Consider the following 19,300-nt stretch of genomic DNA (forward strand, 5'->3'; position numbering starts at 1 on the left):
CAACGCAACCAAAGTCCTGGGGAAACAATATCTGATTACATTCTGGCTTTAAAACGTCTGGCGAGTTCATGTGAGTTTGGGACATTTCTGGATGATGCTCTTAGAGACAAATTCGTCTGTGGACTTGCAGGAGAAGTTTATCACAGAAGGTTACTGTCAGAGAAGGACCTTACCTTCAAAAAAGCCTGCGATGTTGCTGTTGCATTAGAATTAGCGCAAAAAGATACCAAGCAGCTGAGTGCTCAGGTAGCCATAAAGGACTCAAGTGTGCATAAGGTGCAAAATGTCTATGGGGGCAAGCAGAAGTACAGAGGACAGGAAAATGCTCAGTACAGGAGTAAAAAAGGGGTCCAGCAACCTTTTAACAAGCATAAAAGCAACTGTTACCGTTGTGGAGGAGGCAACCACCATCCCACAGAATGTCTTTATCGAAATGAAAAATGCCACAACTGTGGAAAAATCGGACACTTACAACGTGTATGTAAAAATCACAGAACACAGCGGCTAGACAAAGCTCAATAAGTGTCAGTGGACTCATCTGGGAATCAGTGTGCAGTGGATGATGAACTGTTTGAGCTCTTCACTGTATATTCTGCACAAGACAAGGCGGATGGCATTTATATTGATCTACAGCTAAATGGCACAACAGTTAGCATGCAACTAGACACAGGAGCCTCTTTGTCTTTGATCCCAGAAAATATCTATAAAGACAAACTGAAGGATTGTATGTTGCGCCCGACCTCCATTCATCTGGCCTCATACACTGGAGACAAAATTCCTGTGTTGGGTGAGATCAAGGTTCCAGTCAAATATGAGGGACAGCAGTGTTCACTTCCATTGATTGTGGTCAAAGGAGACAAGCCACCATTGCTGGGACGTAACTGGCTCCAGAAAATATCCTTAAACTGGAAGGAGATCTTCAGCTTGAGACATGTGACACCGGTGAGTGTTCTTTCCCTCTCGGAGGTACTTGAAAAACACAAAGAGCTATTTCACGATGGATATGGCAAAATTTGTGACTTTAAAGCAAAGGTGAGATTGCAAGAAGGATCTCAGCCTATCTTTCACAAACCAAGGCCTGTTCTGTATGCTCTTAAAGAAGCAGTAGAAAAGGAACTTGATCGCCTGGAGAGAAATGGAATTATCTCTCAGGTTGGAAGAAGCGATTGGGCAGCTCCCATTGTGGTTGTGCCAAAGAAAGACAAGACCGTTAGGCTGTGTGGCGATTATAAAGTCACAGTGAACAAATGCATTCTTGCAGAGGAATATCCGCTACCTAACGTGGAGGATCTTTTTGCCACCTTGGCTGGGGGAAAAGTCTTCAGTAAGATTGATCTGTCTTTTGCATATCAGCAGCTGCAGTTGGACACTGAATCCGAGCAGTACCTTACCATAAACACACACAAAGGCCTGTTTAAGTACCATCGTCTGGCCTATGGGATTTCCACAGCACCTGCGATTTTTCAACACACGATGGATCAAATTCTACAGGGACTTCAACATGTAGTGTGTTTTATGGATGATATTCTGGTCTCTGCACCATCTTCTGAGGAACATCTGGTAGTACTGGACAAAGTACTGTCACAACTGCAACAATATGGAATAAGAGTGAAGAAATCGAAATGTGAATTCCTCTGTAACTCTGTGGAATACTTGGGATTCAAGATTGATGAAAAAGGAGTGCATCCAACGGAGAGTAAGGTGGATGCGATTGTAAAGGCCCCTGCTCCAACAAATATCTCAGAATTACGATCTTTTCTGGGACTTTTGAACTACTACGGAAAGTTTGTGGCTAACCTTTCCACGTTGTTGCACCCACTCCACCAACTGTTGCAGGCCAATGCAAATTGGCAATGGTCTTCACAGTGTGCTCATGCTTTCAACGCCTGTAAACAGCAACTGTTGTCAAGTAAGTGGTTAGCTCACTATGATCCAAAAAAGCCACTGAGACTCGCCTGCGATGCCTCTCCCTATGGCGTTGGTGCAGTTATCTCACATGTGCTACCTTCAGGGGAAGAACACCCCATTGCGTTTGCATCAAGGACTCTGACAGCAAGTGAAAAAAACTATGCACAGATTGAGAAAGAGGCCCTAAGCATAGTCTTTGGAGTGAAAAAGTTTCACAAATATCTGTATGGCCGCAAGTTCCACCTGCTAACTGATCACAAACCTCTTCTTGCAATTCTAGGTCCCAAATCTGCCATTCCAACACTTGCTGCTCTCCGTATGCAACGGTGGGCTTTGACTTTGTTGGCCTATGATTATGAAATAGAGTACAGGCGCTCTGCGGATCGCGCAAACGCGGATGCTTTGTCCAGATTACCGTGTGAGACACCCTCTACAGGGGGGAAGAGGAGACTGTGTTTCAAGTCTCACACCTAGATGAATTGCCAATCTGTGCAAAGGACATCGCCACAGAAACTAGGAGAAATCCCTTACTGTCAAAAGTATTGGATCTAACCTTGTCTGGATGGCCCAATCATGTCACAGATGAGCACTTGAAACCGTTCCTTGTAAGGAAAGACCAGCTCTCAACAGACCAGGGCTGTATCCTGTGGGGCTCAAGAGTAATCATTCCTCCGAAATATAGGGAAAGACTGTTGTCTGAGCTGCATGAGGGGCACCCAGGCATAATAAGAATGAAAGCATTGGCAAGAGGATACCTCTGGTGGCCATGTCTTGACCAAGACATTCAAAACTTTGTAAGTAAATGCGCTCCATGTGAGTTGGGGCGAAACCAACCACCCTGTGCCCCTCTTCACCCCTGGTCTTGGGCGACAACACCCTGGGAGCGCATTCACATAGACTATGCCGAAATAGACAAGCAACACTTCTTAGTGATTGTTGATGTTCATTCGAATTGGGTGGAAATCTTTCCCACTCAGCTGACCAATGCAGAGAAGACTATAAACCTCTTGCGTCATCTCTGGGCTTCCTATGGATTACCCAAAGAGCTGGTGTCAGACAATGGCCCACCATTCACCTCCAGGGAGTTTGAGGAGTTCCTAAGGAATAATGGTGTGCGTCATGTTCTATCTCCTCCATATCATCCAGCCACAAACGGTCAAGCCGAGCGGGTGGTACAAACCTTTAAAAAAGCATGGCAAAGGTTACGAGCACAATCTGTAGCCCCTCATCTACGCCTGGCTCGCTTTCTGTTAACCTACCGCAACACTCCCCATACAGTAACAGAAAGAACACCTGCTGAACTGTTCCTGAAAAGACAGCCACGTATCCGTCTCGCACTGCTAAAGCCTGATACATCTGCTGTTGTTCTCAAACACCAAGCGCAACATGGACCTCTAACGTACCAAGTGCAAGTCGGAGATCGTAGTGTGAAGGTACATGTGGATCATCTGCTGTCATCTAATGCACAGGACAGAAAGGATGTTATGGGCAGTACCATGGCCAATGACTTTGCTCCTGATGTGAGTGACATGGGCAATTCCAGTGTTACCCAGTCACATGTTCCAGTGGAAACAAGGACAGTTCCCAGTCCTGAAAGAAGATATCCTTTTCGACAGAGAAAGGCACCTAACAGATTAGATTTGTAGTTATGGACTGATAGGTGGTTCCTTATCATAAGAAGTTCTAACCACATGTCTACAAGAGTTGTTATCAGAAACTGTAGTCACATTTTTGCAAATTGTTCACATTGTTAAGGGTTTAAAATCTATGGGGGAGGAAATGTAATGTATTGTTCATGCGGTGCTATACTATGCACTACGGTAGTTTCCCATGTGTTGAACGTTGGTTGGATCAGCAAGGCAGTGTAACTGAGAGAGCGAAAAACGGAAGCACTCACCAGTAAAGACTCTGCAGTGAAATGGTTGTCCGCGACTTTCCTCTGTACAGTAGAACGTAACAGTCGCCATCTCTGTTTGAAACCTGCAATTGCAGTTATATGCCGAATTATCATCTTTATGTGTGTTGTGTATCAGCACGGCTCCTCAGCGTGGATGAATCTAATGTTTGCTGTCAGTCACCATACTGGTGTGGATACTGTACTTTGGAAACACAAATTCTATGTCTTGGAAATATGAGTAAAATAAGAATTTTTACCGGAAAATGTTATCTGAAGAAGTAAGTAACATGTCTGCCACTTTTGTTCTGACCAACTAAGGGGAAAAGCATTAGGCCTACAATATATCTCACTACCAATGATGATTAAATCTAATGATCGCTTAGCTCGGATCATGCCAAACCATGCAAATTATTATTATTGTTATATTTTGTTCTCAAATTATTAATGTTAACAACATCAGCATTGTGTGACTATGTGTATTTAGAGTGTATTGGTGTTACCTGAACATTTCAGTTTCTGTAGCCACTCCATAGTCCGAAGCCTTTTGTTTTTGACTATGCGTGAATTTGCCATCAATCTGCCATCGAAATGATAAGTTTAATTATTTCAGCTCGCTGTGAGAAAAGGCAATAAATGATCTGCTACCAGCAGCATCCTCACATGATATAGCCTACTAGCTGGGACTCCTTCTTTATGTAAACAGATGTGACGTAACGACACAAAGACGAACGGCTGATTGCTCAAATTTCCCGTGGAAACCCACCAGTCCCACTCGAATTAGAAAACAATATTATAAGCTTACCATTGTGAATTGAGCTAAGGTAAGGAGATAGTTTTGAACACTGGCTGGTTATGTACTTTCTCAAAAATTTATTTTGGATCATTTTTAACCAAAAAAAGTTATGGCTGCAGCTTTAAAAACTGCTCACCGCCCGTAACCAATCAGAGTTGCTGACAATACCTGTTTGATGGTGCTCCCTCTCTCACTAGAGGATTGCAGGTGAAGTGAGGAACTGAATATTACACAACAAGTTATGAAAAAAGGGACGGATAAATTCAGTGTCTGATAAAATACTGCAATACAACATTCTGATGTGTTATTAAAAAAAAAAAAAAAAAAAGATCTCCAGAACATGCCCCCCAGGTAATTGCATGTGCCGACAACTTTATTATTTCACAAGTTCTCAAAAATAGTTGGGATAATATTTCAACAACAGCACATCAGAATATGTTGTAATGCATGATTTCATCAGAGAATGATCTTATCTAATCCTGTGTGTGCTTGTTCTTTTGAGAATCTTTGAAATAATAAAGTAATGACACCTCCAGTATGGTCTGTCAGCACATACAGTTGTAACACATAAGGGACCTTATGACAAAATGATTGACTGTGACCTCTGACCCTGCCAATAAGAAAAGTTTATGGGGCAGACCTGACCTGTTGAAAAGAGATGGTATTCATCCCTCCCGGGATGGTGCTGCTCTTCTCTCTAGTAATATGGCACATAATCTTAGAGCTGAAACATGACAAATTAGGGCCCAGGTCAGGAAGAAGACAGACCGGCGAAACTGACGTCTGCTACCTACTTCACATTACAGAAGTCAGATAATTCGCAACACATAGCAACTCTTACACCTAGATATTATCACATACATGCAGATGAATCTAATGTTTGCTGTCAGTCACCCTACCGGTGTGGATACTGTACTTTGGAAACAAAGATTCTATGTCTTGGAAATATGACCAAAATAAGAATTTTTACCAGAAAATGTCATCTGAACAAGTAAGTAACATGTCTGCCACTTTTGTTCTGACCAACTGAGGGAAAAAGCATTAGGCCTACAATATATCTCGCTAACAATAATGATTAATTCTTATGATCGCTTAGCCTGGATCATGCCAAACCGTGCAAATTATTATTATTTTTATATTTTCTTCTCAAATTGTTAATGTTAACAACATCAGCATTGCACAACTATGTGTATTTAGAGTGTAGTAGTGTTACCTGAACATTTAAGTTTCTGTAGCCACTCCATAGTCCGAAGCCTTTTGTTTTTGACTATGCGTGAATTTCCAGTTGTCACTGATGATTGTCATTTTGACCTTCCTGGATTACAATCTGCCATCGAAATGATAAGTTTAATTATTTCAGCTCGCTGTGAGAAAAGGCAATAAATGATTGGCTACCAGCAGCATCCTCACATGTTACAGCCTACTAGCTGGGACTCCTTCTTTATGTAAACAGATGTGACGTAACGACACAAAGACGAACGGCTGATTGCTCAAATTTCCCGTGGAAACCCACCAGTCCCACTCGAATTAGAAAACAATATTATAAGCTTACCATTGTGAATTGAGCTAAGGTAAGGAGATAGTTTTGAACACTGGCTGGTTATGTACTTTCTCAAAAATTTATTTTGGATCATTTTTAACCAAAAAAAGTTACGGCTGCAGCTTTAAAAACTGCTCACTGCCCCTTGCTGACAATACCTGTTTGATGGTGCTCCCTCTCTCACTAAAGGATTGCAGGTGAAGTGAGGAACTGAATATTACACAACAATGGATTGTGAAAAAAAGGGACGGATAAATTCAGTGTCTGATAAAATACTGCAATACAACATTCTGATGTGTTATTAAAAAAAAAAAAAAAAAGATCTCCAGAACATGCCCCCCAGGTAATTGCATGTGCTGACAACTTTATTATTTCACAAGTTCTCAAAAATAGTTGGGATAATATTTCAACAACAACACATCAGAATATGTTGTAATGCATGATTTCATCAGAGAATGAGTTTATCTAATCCTCTGTGTGCTTGTTCTTTTGAGAATCTTTGAAATAATAAAGTAATGAGACGTCCAGTATGGTCTGTCAGCACATATAGTTGCCTGTGGGGGCGTGTTCTTGGGATTATATTTCATTAATAACACATCAGTATATGTTTTTCTGCATGATTTTGTCAGACACTGAATTTCTCTATCGCTCTCAAAATTATAATTCATGTCGCCACTAATGATGTTCTCCTTCGCCAGTTGGAGATCACTAAAATTAACATTAAATAGGTGTGTGAACTCACAAGTACAATGTCAGAAACAGTAATTTGCTCTGGCCCTCTTCCTGTGGAGTGATGAGATAGTTAGCAGATTATCATCACTCAATGGCTGGCTTTCTAAGTGGTGTCTGAGTTAGTACTAGCTGCAAATAAAGTCATTCACGAGTTCACACTTACAAATAATCAGATAGTAAAATAGTATGCGTAGTAGTATGCGTATTTGGTGTGCTGTCCGAGGAGAGGGCTCCGAGCTCGGTATTTTGGCCCGAACCCAGAGTACTCCCCCCCCCATTCTGGTTAGGAAAGTAACCAGGGCAGGTGTGAGGAGACGGGGTGATGGAGGGATGCTGTCAAACTGTCGAGGAATATAGGTGAGTCGATCGTGTCTTATATATATGCTTTTACTCATGCTGATTGGGTAGATACAGGTGCTGGTCATATAATTAGAATATTGTGAAAAAGTTCTTTTTTTTATTGTAAATTGTTTTTAAAAATTAAACTTTCATATATTCTAGATTCCCTACATGTAAAATAAAACATTTCAAAAGTTTTTTTTTTTAATTTTGATGATTAGAGCGTACAGCTCATGAAAGTCCAAAATCCAGTATCTCAAAATATTAGAATATTTCCTAAGATCAATCAAAAAATGGATTTTCAAAACAGAAAAGTTCAAGTTCTTTAAAGTATGTTCATTTGTACACTCAATACTTGGTCGGCAGCACATATTACAGCAAATGACTTGCTCCTAGCACAAATTACAGCATCAGTGAAGTGTGGCATGGAAGTGATCAGCCTGTGGCACTGCTGAGGCACTATTGAGCCTTCAGATCATCTGTATATTGTTGGATCGACTGTTTCTCATCTTTCTCTTAAAAATATACCATAGATTCAGGGGTCAGGCATGTTGACTGGCCAATAAAACACAGTAATATCATGGTCAGCAAACCACTTGGAAGTGGTTTTTGCACTGTGGGCAGGTGCTAAAGTCCTGCTGGAAAAGGAAATTAGCATCTCCATAAAGCTTGTCAGCAGATGGAAGCATAAAGTCCTCCAAAATCTCCTGGAAGATGGCTGCATTGACTTTGCACTTGATAAAACACAAAGGACCAACACCAGCAGACGTCACGGCCCCCCCAAATCATTACTAACTTCAGAAACTTCCCACTAGACTTCAAGTAGCTTGGATTCTGTGCCTTTCCAGTCTTCCTTCAGACTCTGGGACCATGATTTCAACATGAAATGCAAAATTTACTTTTATCTGAAAAGAGGACTTTCGACCACTGTTCACTGTCCAGTTCTTTTTCTCCTTAGCCCAGTTAAGATGCTTCTGACATTGTTTCTGTTTCAGAAGTGGCTTGGTAGTCCTTTTCCTGAAGATGTCTGAGTGTGGTGACTCTTGATGCGCTGACTCCGGCTTCATTTGACTCATTGTGAAGCTCTCCCAAGTGTTTGAATCGGCTTTACTTGACATTATTCTCAAGCTTGTGGTCATCCCTGTTGCTTGTGCTCCTTTGCCTACCCAATTTCTTCCTTCTAGTCAACTTTGCATTTAATATGCTTTGATACATCACTCTGTAAACAGGCACCACATTCAGTAATGACCATCTGTGACTTACTCTCTTTGTGGAGGGTGTCAATGATTGTCTCCTGGACCATTGCCAAGTCAGCTGTCTTCCCCATTAGTGTGGTTTCAAAGAACAAGAGATACCTGGAATTTATACAGTAGGGATGGTCATTTAATGAAACTCAAATGTAAATATTCTAATATTTTGAGATACTGGATTTTGGACTTTCATTAGCTGTACGCTCTAATCAACAAATTTAAAAAAAAAAAAAACTTTTGAAATGTTTTACTTTACATGTAGGGAATCTAGAATATATGAAAGTTTCATTTTTTAAAATAATTTACAATAAAAAAATTAACTTTTTCACGATATTCTAATTATATGACCAGCACCTGTATGTTGATTACTGATTGCTGACAGCTGGCCGAAATGACGTGATGATTAGTCAGATTATTTGAACGTTGCTCCTCCCGAATTTTGTTAATAAAACATAATTTGTTGTTGGCGATTTTAATATCCATGTAGATAATGAAAAAGACACATTGGGATTATCATTTACAGACATTCTAAACTCTACTGGAGTTAGACAACACGTGTCAGGACCCACTCATTGTCATAATCATACTTTAGATCTAATATTGTCACATGGAATCGATATTGATGCCATTGAAATTCTGCAGCAGAGTGACGACATCTCAGATCATTATCTAGTCTCGTGTATACTACATTTAGTCAAGGCTGCTAAACTGCCTCCCTACAAATATGGTAGAACCATCACTTCTACCACTAAAGATTGCTTTATAAATAATCTTCCAGATCAGTTTCATCACCTTAGTATACCAGACAGCTTAGAAGAACTCAATGTTGCAACAGAAACTATTGCCTCTGTATTTTCCTGCACATTAGACTCAGTTGCTCCTTTTTGCTTAAAGGAAATTAATCCAACGCTGTAGAACAGGGGGCACCAGGTCGCCCACAAAGACCATATGAGTCGCCCGTGGGAATGTTCTAAAATTAGCTCACCATAGTGCCACTTACCAGTGAGCTGCATCTAATTAACCCTTTGACGTGTATGATCACACCGTTGTGATTAGTCTTGGCTGGTCCCTGGAGCGTACGATCACACCGGTGTGATCAGAACGTTGAGCGCATCACGTGATCAACTGCCAAATTCAAATAAGCTTGCACGCTTTGGCTGGCGCTAAACCAGAGATGGACGGGCGCAGATCTTTTCATATATCACATATATGCAGTGTTTTCAACCACAAATAATGTTTATTTTAGGTTTCGGACATTTAAGTACACATGAGTACTAACAAAACAATATATTTAGAGTTTGTAAAATACACAATGATGTCTATAGAAGCAGAAATGATCCTTTCCATTATAATTAGACGACACGTTTTATTCATATCAGACATTGTGTAAGTAACTTTAAGCTTACTCTATTCTTCGCCAGTTCACCGACTCACTTACTTTCATGTATTTCGGGAGAAGTGGATGAATTCACATGTTGTAAATCCGACAGATCCGATTCTCTGTGCGGCGCAAACTAACATGGCAGTGCCCATCGCGCATGCTGCTCAACTAACGCGATCGTTATAAAGGTGTTTAAACAGCAAAACACATCCACTTGCACATATTTGACAATCGGAATATCAGATATTTCATGCTATAGCTAACAAATTCGTGAATATTTTGAATAAAAAAGGAAAAATTAAATAAAAGCAGATCATCAGTCGTACAGCGCTGTGGTGTGTTTACGTGACAAGCAATGACATGTCACCATGGAAACAATAAAGTGATACGTTCTAAATAACGGTCACCTTAAAAAAAAAACTCACGCGGAGGGCTCAGCCAGAATATTTTAAACTTGTGCAAAAAAAGGGTTAATTGATAATTATTGTGAGAAATCAATAACATGATCAGTGTCTTCACATAGATGAATATCATTAATTATTAATAATGACATATAAAGGTAAATTGAGCAAATTTGTTATTTCAGAAGTGTGTATCAAACTGGTAGCCCTTCGCATTAATCGGTACCCAAGAAGTAGCTGTTACGGGTATGCTGGTAGAGAGACGAGGCAGATACGGATTTCCACAAACATATACTTTTACTTGGATAAACAAAGGCAGGAACACCACACATACACATAAACACAACAGAGAACGGACCAGGAGTGCAGGGAGTGAGTGCATTATAAAGGGAGTGCAGATAATAGAGTCCAGGTGCAGGTGATCCGTGATGATGAGGAGCTGACGAGGGAAGTGAGTGCAGGTGACGAAACAGGAGGATGATGGGAAATAGAGTCCAGGGGAACAAGGGATCTGTAACAGTACCTCCCCCTCCCGGTAGGCGCGTCCTTGCGCCGTAGATGGAACAACCGGGAGGGGGGCGGGTGCCCTGGAGACCTCATGCCGGTGCAGGGGGAGGAGTAGACTGGAGTGGAGGTCTCCAGGGCAGGTCCAAGAACCATGGCGGGTCAGGAGCCGTGGGCAGCCATGGCGGGTCAGGAGCCGTGGGCAGCCATGGCGGGTCAGGAGCCAAAGGCTTAAAGCCGTTGAGCCCAGGCGGCGCTGAAGGACCGGCGGTTCTGCCGACCGAAGCGTAGCCAGGGCTCCAGAAGGCTGCAGTAGGAGACAGGCGACAGACAACAAAGTGAACACCAGGGGGAGTGAGGAGGCCAACTGGAGCTGAGGGACGGAGCGAAGACGGAGGAGTGCAGTCCAGAAGTGAGGGCAGGCTGACGAGGGACCAAGGTGTGAACGGGGGCAGGATGGAGACTGGTGAGACTGGTGGGCTGATGGACCATGGTGGAGACGAGGGAGGTTGGAGCCAGGGTGTAGGTAATCGCCCAGAGGTCCAAGGTGGAGATCTGGGTGAGGGGGCAAGAGGTGGAGGTGCAGTGTAATCACAAATGGGAGGAGGCGGGAGAGGGAGGCAGGGAGGGAAAACAGTCTTTGGGCTGGATATTTCAATAACACAGTTCATAATAGGAGCGGCTGGCTCGGCGGCGGAGACTGGAGAACTTGGCTCGGCGGCGGAGACTGGAGAACTTGGCTCGGCGGCAGAGACTGGAGAACTTGGCTCGGCGGCGGAGACTGGAGAACTTGGCTCGGCGGAGGAGACTGGAGAATTTGGCTCGGCGGCGGAGATGGGAGAACTTGGCTCGGCGGCGGAGACGGGAGAACTTGGCTCGGCGGCGGAGACGGGAGAAACTGGCTTGGCGGAGACTGGAGAAATTGCCTCTGTAATGAAGTTAATAAGCCAGGCCGCATCACATGGCTGCTCGTGTGAGGCTGGGGCCTCCTCAGAGAGGGCTAGAGCGGCAGGTTTGTGACCGGCTGGGGCTTTTTTCTTCTTCCTCCGCCTTCTGGACCCAGCAGGAGAGTGTGGGCCCAGCGTGGGGCAGGAAGGAAGTTCACCGGAGGGGTAAGGGGAGGAATACAGAGGCTGACTAACTGGCCCAGCCGACCGTGTTTCTGGACGGACTGGAGAACAACACTCATCCTGAACCTTTTCCACATAGAATTTGGAATTATTCAAAAACAAAATAAGATTGATAGTTTCGCTTAAGGAGAAACGATAATCTGGTTCATGGAAACGGAGAGTGTTATCATCCAGACCGTCCAAAAACAGGGCGATTAAATTAGCATCGGGCCAGTCAGTCAGATAAGCCAGCTCAACGAACTCCTCCACATACCTCTCCAGTGAACGACCAACCTGAAGAAGCCCGATGAGGCGATCGCCAGCAGAAAGATGAGTGAGAGGCGTTGGAGGAGCAGTAGCCAGGGAGCTGGTGGAAGTCTCCATTCTCTTGTGGAAATCCAAGAATTGGGTCCGTTCTTCTGTTACGGGTATGCTCGTGTAGAGAAGAGGCAGATACGGATTTCCACAAACATATACTTTTACTTGGATAAACAAAGGCAGGAACACCACATAAACACAACAGAGAACGGACCAGGAGTGCAGGGAGTGAGTGCATTATAAAGGGAGTGCAGATAATAGAGTCCAGGTGCAGGTGATCCGTGATGATGAGGAGCTGACGAGGGAAGTGAGTGCAGGTGACGAAACAGGAGGATGATGGGAAATAGAGTCCAGGGGAACAAGGGATCTGTAACAGTAGCCCTCAGTTTCAAAAAGGTTGGTGACCCCTGACACAGATAAATGCCAACACCTCTGTTGGAGTTTGTTGGATCAGGATGCAGCCTGAGACGCAGCTAGTGTGATACGCATGCGATACCCCTGTAGTTTGTCTTCACTCGACTGAACATGTCTAAACTGTGTTTGTTGTTTTATTGGAATGTCTGAGCAGTGTGGTTTGGTTTTCCAACAATCTCTGACATAATCTGACGTGGTCACGAACCGTTGCCATGATGATGAGGCAAGTCCCTTGCAAATATTGCAGTTTGATCGTGCCGGTGCATTACGCACACACAACAAAGCACTGCAAATGTGACATTGCAGCTTGTTCATTATTAAAATAATACAGTTGAACAAACATATGTCGTCATTTCTATTTAGAACCTTCTCACTGTAATTCATAACTGCACGTTTATGATGAGCAATGTATTAAAGTGTTTGTTTTATTACAAACGGAGTACATTTTATGTAAAAATAACACTACAATAAGGTTTATAAAGGTGTTAGTTAATGACTAACAAGTAATTTTCAAATGTATTTTATTCGTTTTTGAGCATAATTGCATAAATAAGAATGGTGAATTCAATGCAATATCTGCTAAATAGTGTTTACATGGAAGATAGGGGTGGGGTGAACAGTAGGTCATCCTCATTTAAAGGGACTTGCATCGAAACAGCTCGCTGTGAACAGAGCTGTTTCTGACAAGGTAAAAAAGGTGTTTTTTTACACAACCATTTAGAAATTTTAAATTATGTTATAGACTTTTCATGAAGACCCTAAAGAATCATACTAACTTGTGGAAAATCGGCATCTGATGTCCTGTAAAGAGTAAAAAGTGGGGAGTCACGTGACGTGCTCATGAACCTAGTAGAGCTCTGTACGTTTGGCCCCTTTTTGCTGATTTTTTCGTTTTATATGTCAGATTCTGATTCGGATTACCTGTCTGAACCGATTACTCTTCAGGAGCTGGAGTCAGCAATCCAATCTATGAACAAGGGGAAATCCCCAGGTTTAGATGGTATTCCAGTCGAGTTGTATACTACTTTTTGGTCGGATTTAGGCCCCCTTTTGTTAGATATGATACTTTTTTCAGTTACTCAAGGCTTGTTTGACTCATCTGTTAATATAGCTGTTATTTCTCTCTTGTTAAAAAAAGATAAAGATCCAACTTCCTGTTCTAGTTACCGGCCACTTTCTTTGATAGGGACTGATGTTAAATTATATGCTAAGGTACTATCTCGTCGTCTAGAGAAATTTATGAACAGGCTAGTTCACCATGACCAAACAGGGTTCATTAAATCTCGCTCAGCTTTGGATAACTTACGCAGGTTATACCATATTATTAATTCAACTAATAGTTTGTCCTCCCCTTGTGCAGTATTATGTCTAGATGCAATGAAAGCTTTCGACCAGCTAGAATGGAACTATTTATGGGCGGTTCTACAGCATCTGGGTCTAGGATCGAGTTTCATAAACATGATAAAAGTTCTGTACGCCAATCCAGCAGCCTCTGTTCTCACAGGTTCTGTTTGATCTAACCCATTCTTTATACATCGAGGTACTCATCAGGGTTGCCTGCTTTCTCCTCTGTTATTTGCCTTATCCTTGGAACCCTTAGCTCAAGCGGTCCGACTATCTGAAACTATTTCTCCCATAATTATAAGGAATACTCATCATCGTATTTCTTTATTATAAATAAATATAATATTTTTTAAAATATATAATAAATAATATATAATAAATAAATATAATATTTATTATAAATTGAAGCATCTTTTCTTTTCGGGAGTTCCGCTTAGGCAGTGTAAATCTAGGTTTGGTCCCATTGTAACCCATCTCCTCTCCACATGGAGGGAGGTTGAAAGACGTTTACAACTAGTTACAATATGCCATAAGCATTCGCCAATTTTCCACAACAATAATCTTTTGTCAGGCAATACTCCATTCCATTGTCCGCAATGGACTCATCATAAAGTAAACACTCTGGGAGATATCTATGATGATAGTGGTTTACAATCCTTCCAGAATCTTAAAAATCAATATAATCTGCCAGGCACTCCCTTTTTTATGTATTTACGCATTAGATCGGCCCTACGGGCATACGGGGTGCCCTGGAACTCTCAACTGACTATTCACCCTTTGCGCAAACTAATCCTTCCCTCTGAGGAATTTCCTTCTTCTGCTTCAGTCATCTATCTTTTTCTTCTTGAGCATTCATATAAACCTTTATCTATTACAACTGTTTGGGCTAAGGATCTTAATGAGGATGTGCATGTTTTATTTTCGGATCAGATATGGGGAATGTTTAAACTGTCTTCTAAAATCCCCAACCACCAAATGATTCATTGGAAATTGCTGCATAGGGTCTACTTGACTCCAATGAAACGTTTTCATATGAAGTTGTCATCTTCTCCTAAGTGCAATCTCTGTTCGCAAGGATCTTTAGGCACATTTTTGCATTTTTTCTGGGAGTGCCCCTCTCTCTCTCCTTTTTGGACTCAGCTCTCACAGGACCTCTCTTATTTGTTGGGTACTGAGATAAGTTTGACTTTACGCCATTTTTTCATGAATGACTTTTGGGACCTCACCTTGTCCGTCCAACAAAGATGTTTACTGCTGGCTGCTCTCACTGCAGCAAAAAAGCTGCTAGTCAACCATTGGAATCCTCCTCACACAATGGACAGACGAACCTGGGCGGTATATTTGTTGGAGATTATCTCAATGGAACTCTCAACTTCTCGCATACATGGATCTAATGTGAAAACTGTCAATTTATGGCATTCATCTTTTAATGTTGTGTCCTCTTTTCTAAAATCTTTGTAAATATTTTATTGTATTTTATGTATTAACATTACCTAATTTATTTTATTATTATTATTTATTTTACTTTATGTATGTATGAATTTATTTATTTATTATTTTTCTTCTCTACTCTTAAAGCTGCAGTAGGTAACTTTTGTAAAAATGTATTTTTTACATATTTGTTAAACCTGTCATTATGTCCTGACAGTAGAATATGAGACAGATAATCTGCGAAAAAATCAAGCTCCTCTGGCTCCTCCCAGTGGTCCTATTGCCATTTGCAGAAATACACCGCTCCCGGTAAGAAACTCCAGGAGGAGTGTCTTAGCAGTGTCAATCAAGCTCGCGTGCGCGCTGATCTCACCCCTCTCATGCACAGCCCCAGCGCGTACAGGCTTTCAAATTCAAGATTACCGGTGTGCCGCAGCTTTGCTTATGCCGGAAAAACAATCCAAACTGCCAATTCCTCGAGTGGCACCTGCTCATAAAATAAAGAAAAAGACAGATGACGATGATAAAAAAGCCAAAATGAAAGAATTAGATAGAGCCCGAAATAAAACGAGGGTAAATATCGGAGCGGCTTTTCCGAGGTTGAGGGAGCTACGTGTCCTGAAAGGATTAAAAACTGATGCAGAGTCAGCCACATTTCTGCTTGACAAGTAAGTATCCCTTCTTGATTTGTTTCATTTTTTAAGAACTACACAACTAAGATCATTTCAAAACAGGCCTGCCCGTCCCCTGCCTGATGCTTCCTCTTCTCCCCGCCCGTTGACTCTTCGAAGTCGCTGTGGGTGTGAATTCCTCGTCGGAGCCCAATGACTCGGTGTCAAACTCTAGCCGCATAACATACAGATAAAATGTCACGCACTGTGCAAAGCAACTATTGAAACCTGCTAATTCACTGGCTTGTCATGTTGCTGAAATAATGTACTAGCAAACCTTATTTAGCATTACATATCGATAGAATAATTACTTGCATACTGTAACGTTAGTTACCGTTATCATACTAGCTATTTATTACTTATAAAAATAGTGCAACGTCATATAGTTACATTACATGTATTGCAAAATACGTAATGTTTTGAGGACCAAGTTTGTACACAGTAAAATCCACAGAGTTAAATCAACTCTGCTCAGATAACATTTGGTCCCTCTCTGAATAGTGTTAAAATAACACTGAAGCAGAGTTAAAGTTAATGAGATAATTAAGCTATTAATTCAGGGATGGTTGAACATTAATGATGAACACCTGCTGTTAACAAGCAGAATCACTGAAGAAAAGAGAAACACAAGAACTATGAGTGACTTCAGCCAAAACCATTTAATTGAAATCAACTGAAGGTAAAAGACATTAAATCTCTCAAGATCTGATTAAAAGATCTGATTTACTTATTACTAAACAAATATTGACTTTATTTCTGTCACATGTCTAAATAATTTCTTATTGAGAATTAACAGAGGTTTAAATGTTGGTGTTTTATTGGTCAATAAATTATGCCACCATCGTGGTGGTCAGGGTTTGTTTTAGTTGGGCTCTTGACCTTTTTATGTTTTTAAAATAATTTGTGTTTGAGCAATTGTAATAGTGTTTCACATCAAACACTTGTGCATTGCCGAATCAAAAGACTAAACGAGCAGATCCTTTCTATGTCAGGTTTTTCTCTGCAACAACGTATATGTTGTTGTAAAATCAGTGCTTATGCTGATATAATCATTGTGAGATGGCCTGATTGTATCCAAAGCAACTGATCATATGTTTAGTTATTTGTACATTTTGGTTTTGCATTAGCAATCCTGTAAAACTACAGCATGAGAAGAAAGTGCTGCAGCAAACAGATATAATATTTAATTTTAAAATCATGCAGTGCATAAAAAAATTGAACTACTGCCTCACTTAGACACACACAGACATCAATAATCAGCATATGAATCTCAACAATGGTGATAAAAATAAGATGCTTCATGCTACAATGCATGCTGGGTATCACCATATGACAAAACTCCCATCATGCACTGCAGTATGAATTATGTCACCACTGTTGAGGATTGTATGCTATATTTTCTTGTATAAGCTTGAGCTGTAATAGCTGCTCATTTTTAGCACTGAAGTATTACGGTGGCATTTGTTTAATAGAATTTTTTTGTTTCTGTTGTAATTTTTTGATAACTGAATTTCAGTCAAGAAATCAAAGAGAACGAGACCTCTTGGGGATGCTTATTTGAAATGGCTTTCAAGCTGCAAACTTATGTGGATCTGCTCCTTTAGTCTTTTGATTCGGCAAAGCACAAGTGTTTGCTGTGAAACACTATTGCAATTGCTCAAACACAAATTATTTTAAAAACATAAAAAAGGTCAAGAGCCCAACTAAAACAAACCCTGACCACCACGATGGTGGCATAATTTATTGACCAATAAAACACCAACATTTAAACCTCTGTTAATTCTCAATAAGAAATTATTTAGACATGTGACAGAAATAAAGTCAATATTTGTTTAGTAATAAGTAAATCAGATCTTTTAATCAGATCTTGAGAGATTTAATGTCTTTTACCTTCAGTTGATTTCAATTAAATGGTTTTGGCTGAAGTCACTCATAGTTCTTGTGTTTCTCTTTTCTTCAGTGATTCTGCTTGTTAACAGCAGGTGTTCATCATTAATGTTCAATCATCCCTTAATTAATAGCTTAATTATCTCATTAACTTTAACTCTGCTTCAGTGTTATTTTAACACTATTCAGAGAGGGATCAAATGTTATCTGAGCAGAGTTGATTTAACTCTGTGGATTTTACTGTGTAGTCAAAGTATGGGCAGGCCATAGTCAATGTAAATCATATTGTTGATGTTTCGTCTGTACCAGTGAATGTGCCATAACTGTTTATCCGCCTTACTAGCCTGCGCATTCACGGCATGCTCCGTTGTGATGGGGGAGGAGCTGTGGAGGGAGGGCTGTAGCGCAGCAGAGAGCAGGTGGGAGTGACCTGTGAGTTGTGCTTGTTCAAATTTTCAGGCTAAGTCAACGTTTTCTAAAAACTCCCTACAGCAGCTTTAAGTCTACCAGGGGCTGGGATGGGTTTTAAATTTGCACAGTTGCTTTTTGTTTTTATACTGCTGTTCACAGAAGAAAATTTAATAATAATAATTCACTTTAGCTTCCCTCCTAGTTCTGGGCGTTTCTTAAGCAGACTTGACGCGTGCTGGTTTTAGAAACAAGACTGCTGTATGTATTTCCACACATTTAGAATTTGTATCATGTGGAAGGCCCTTCTGGGGCCTCCATGATTCTATGCCTACAGTATAGTTTATCTGTTAGGTTGAGCTCTGTACTCCCCTCAGTTGAGGGTTGTCCTGCATAGTACTTAGCTCCTTAAGCTGGTCAGTGGTTGAAGACCTCTCTGAGGCCTCCCTATTATGATCAGCCCTACACTCTCCTTGTCGGATTCCTTTTGGATTACACAGCCCCCTCAGTGCAAATAATTACACGCTAAGTAGATCCTACCATTGAGCAGAGTGTTACTCCCCTCATTAGCAAGGGTAAAAAGTGCTAAGATGAGTCTTGCTCTCCAGGATGCCTGTCTCTACACTCTGGTTTGAGTTAGTTACTGCCTCTTTTGCAGTCACTCTTACTGGATATCTTCTCTGAAGAAATGTGTTTGGAGGCTCTGTGATCAAACAGGTTGTTGGCTAAGACTAGGTTTTGGTTAATAGACCAGGTCAGGCTTCCCTCGTGGCAATCAAGGTCGAGTACACGCCCCTGAGAATTGACTGGCTAGGGTTCCCTTGGGCCCCCTGGCCACATACCCATAAAAGGTACCCTCTTTTCTTTGGATAGAAGCTTGGTTCCAAAAGCCTTTGAGCGGTCTTGGTAGGCCTTCTGCGGAAGGCCTCTTTGAGGCCTTAGCTTGGGCTGTTGATCAAAGGGAATTCTGTCA

Source organism: Megalobrama amblycephala, linkage group LG22 (genome assembly GCF_018812025.1).
Source record: "Megalobrama amblycephala isolate DHTTF-2021 linkage group LG22, ASM1881202v1, whole genome shotgun sequence".
Lineage (NCBI taxonomy): Eukaryota > Metazoa > Chordata > Actinopteri > Cypriniformes > Xenocyprididae > Megalobrama > Megalobrama amblycephala.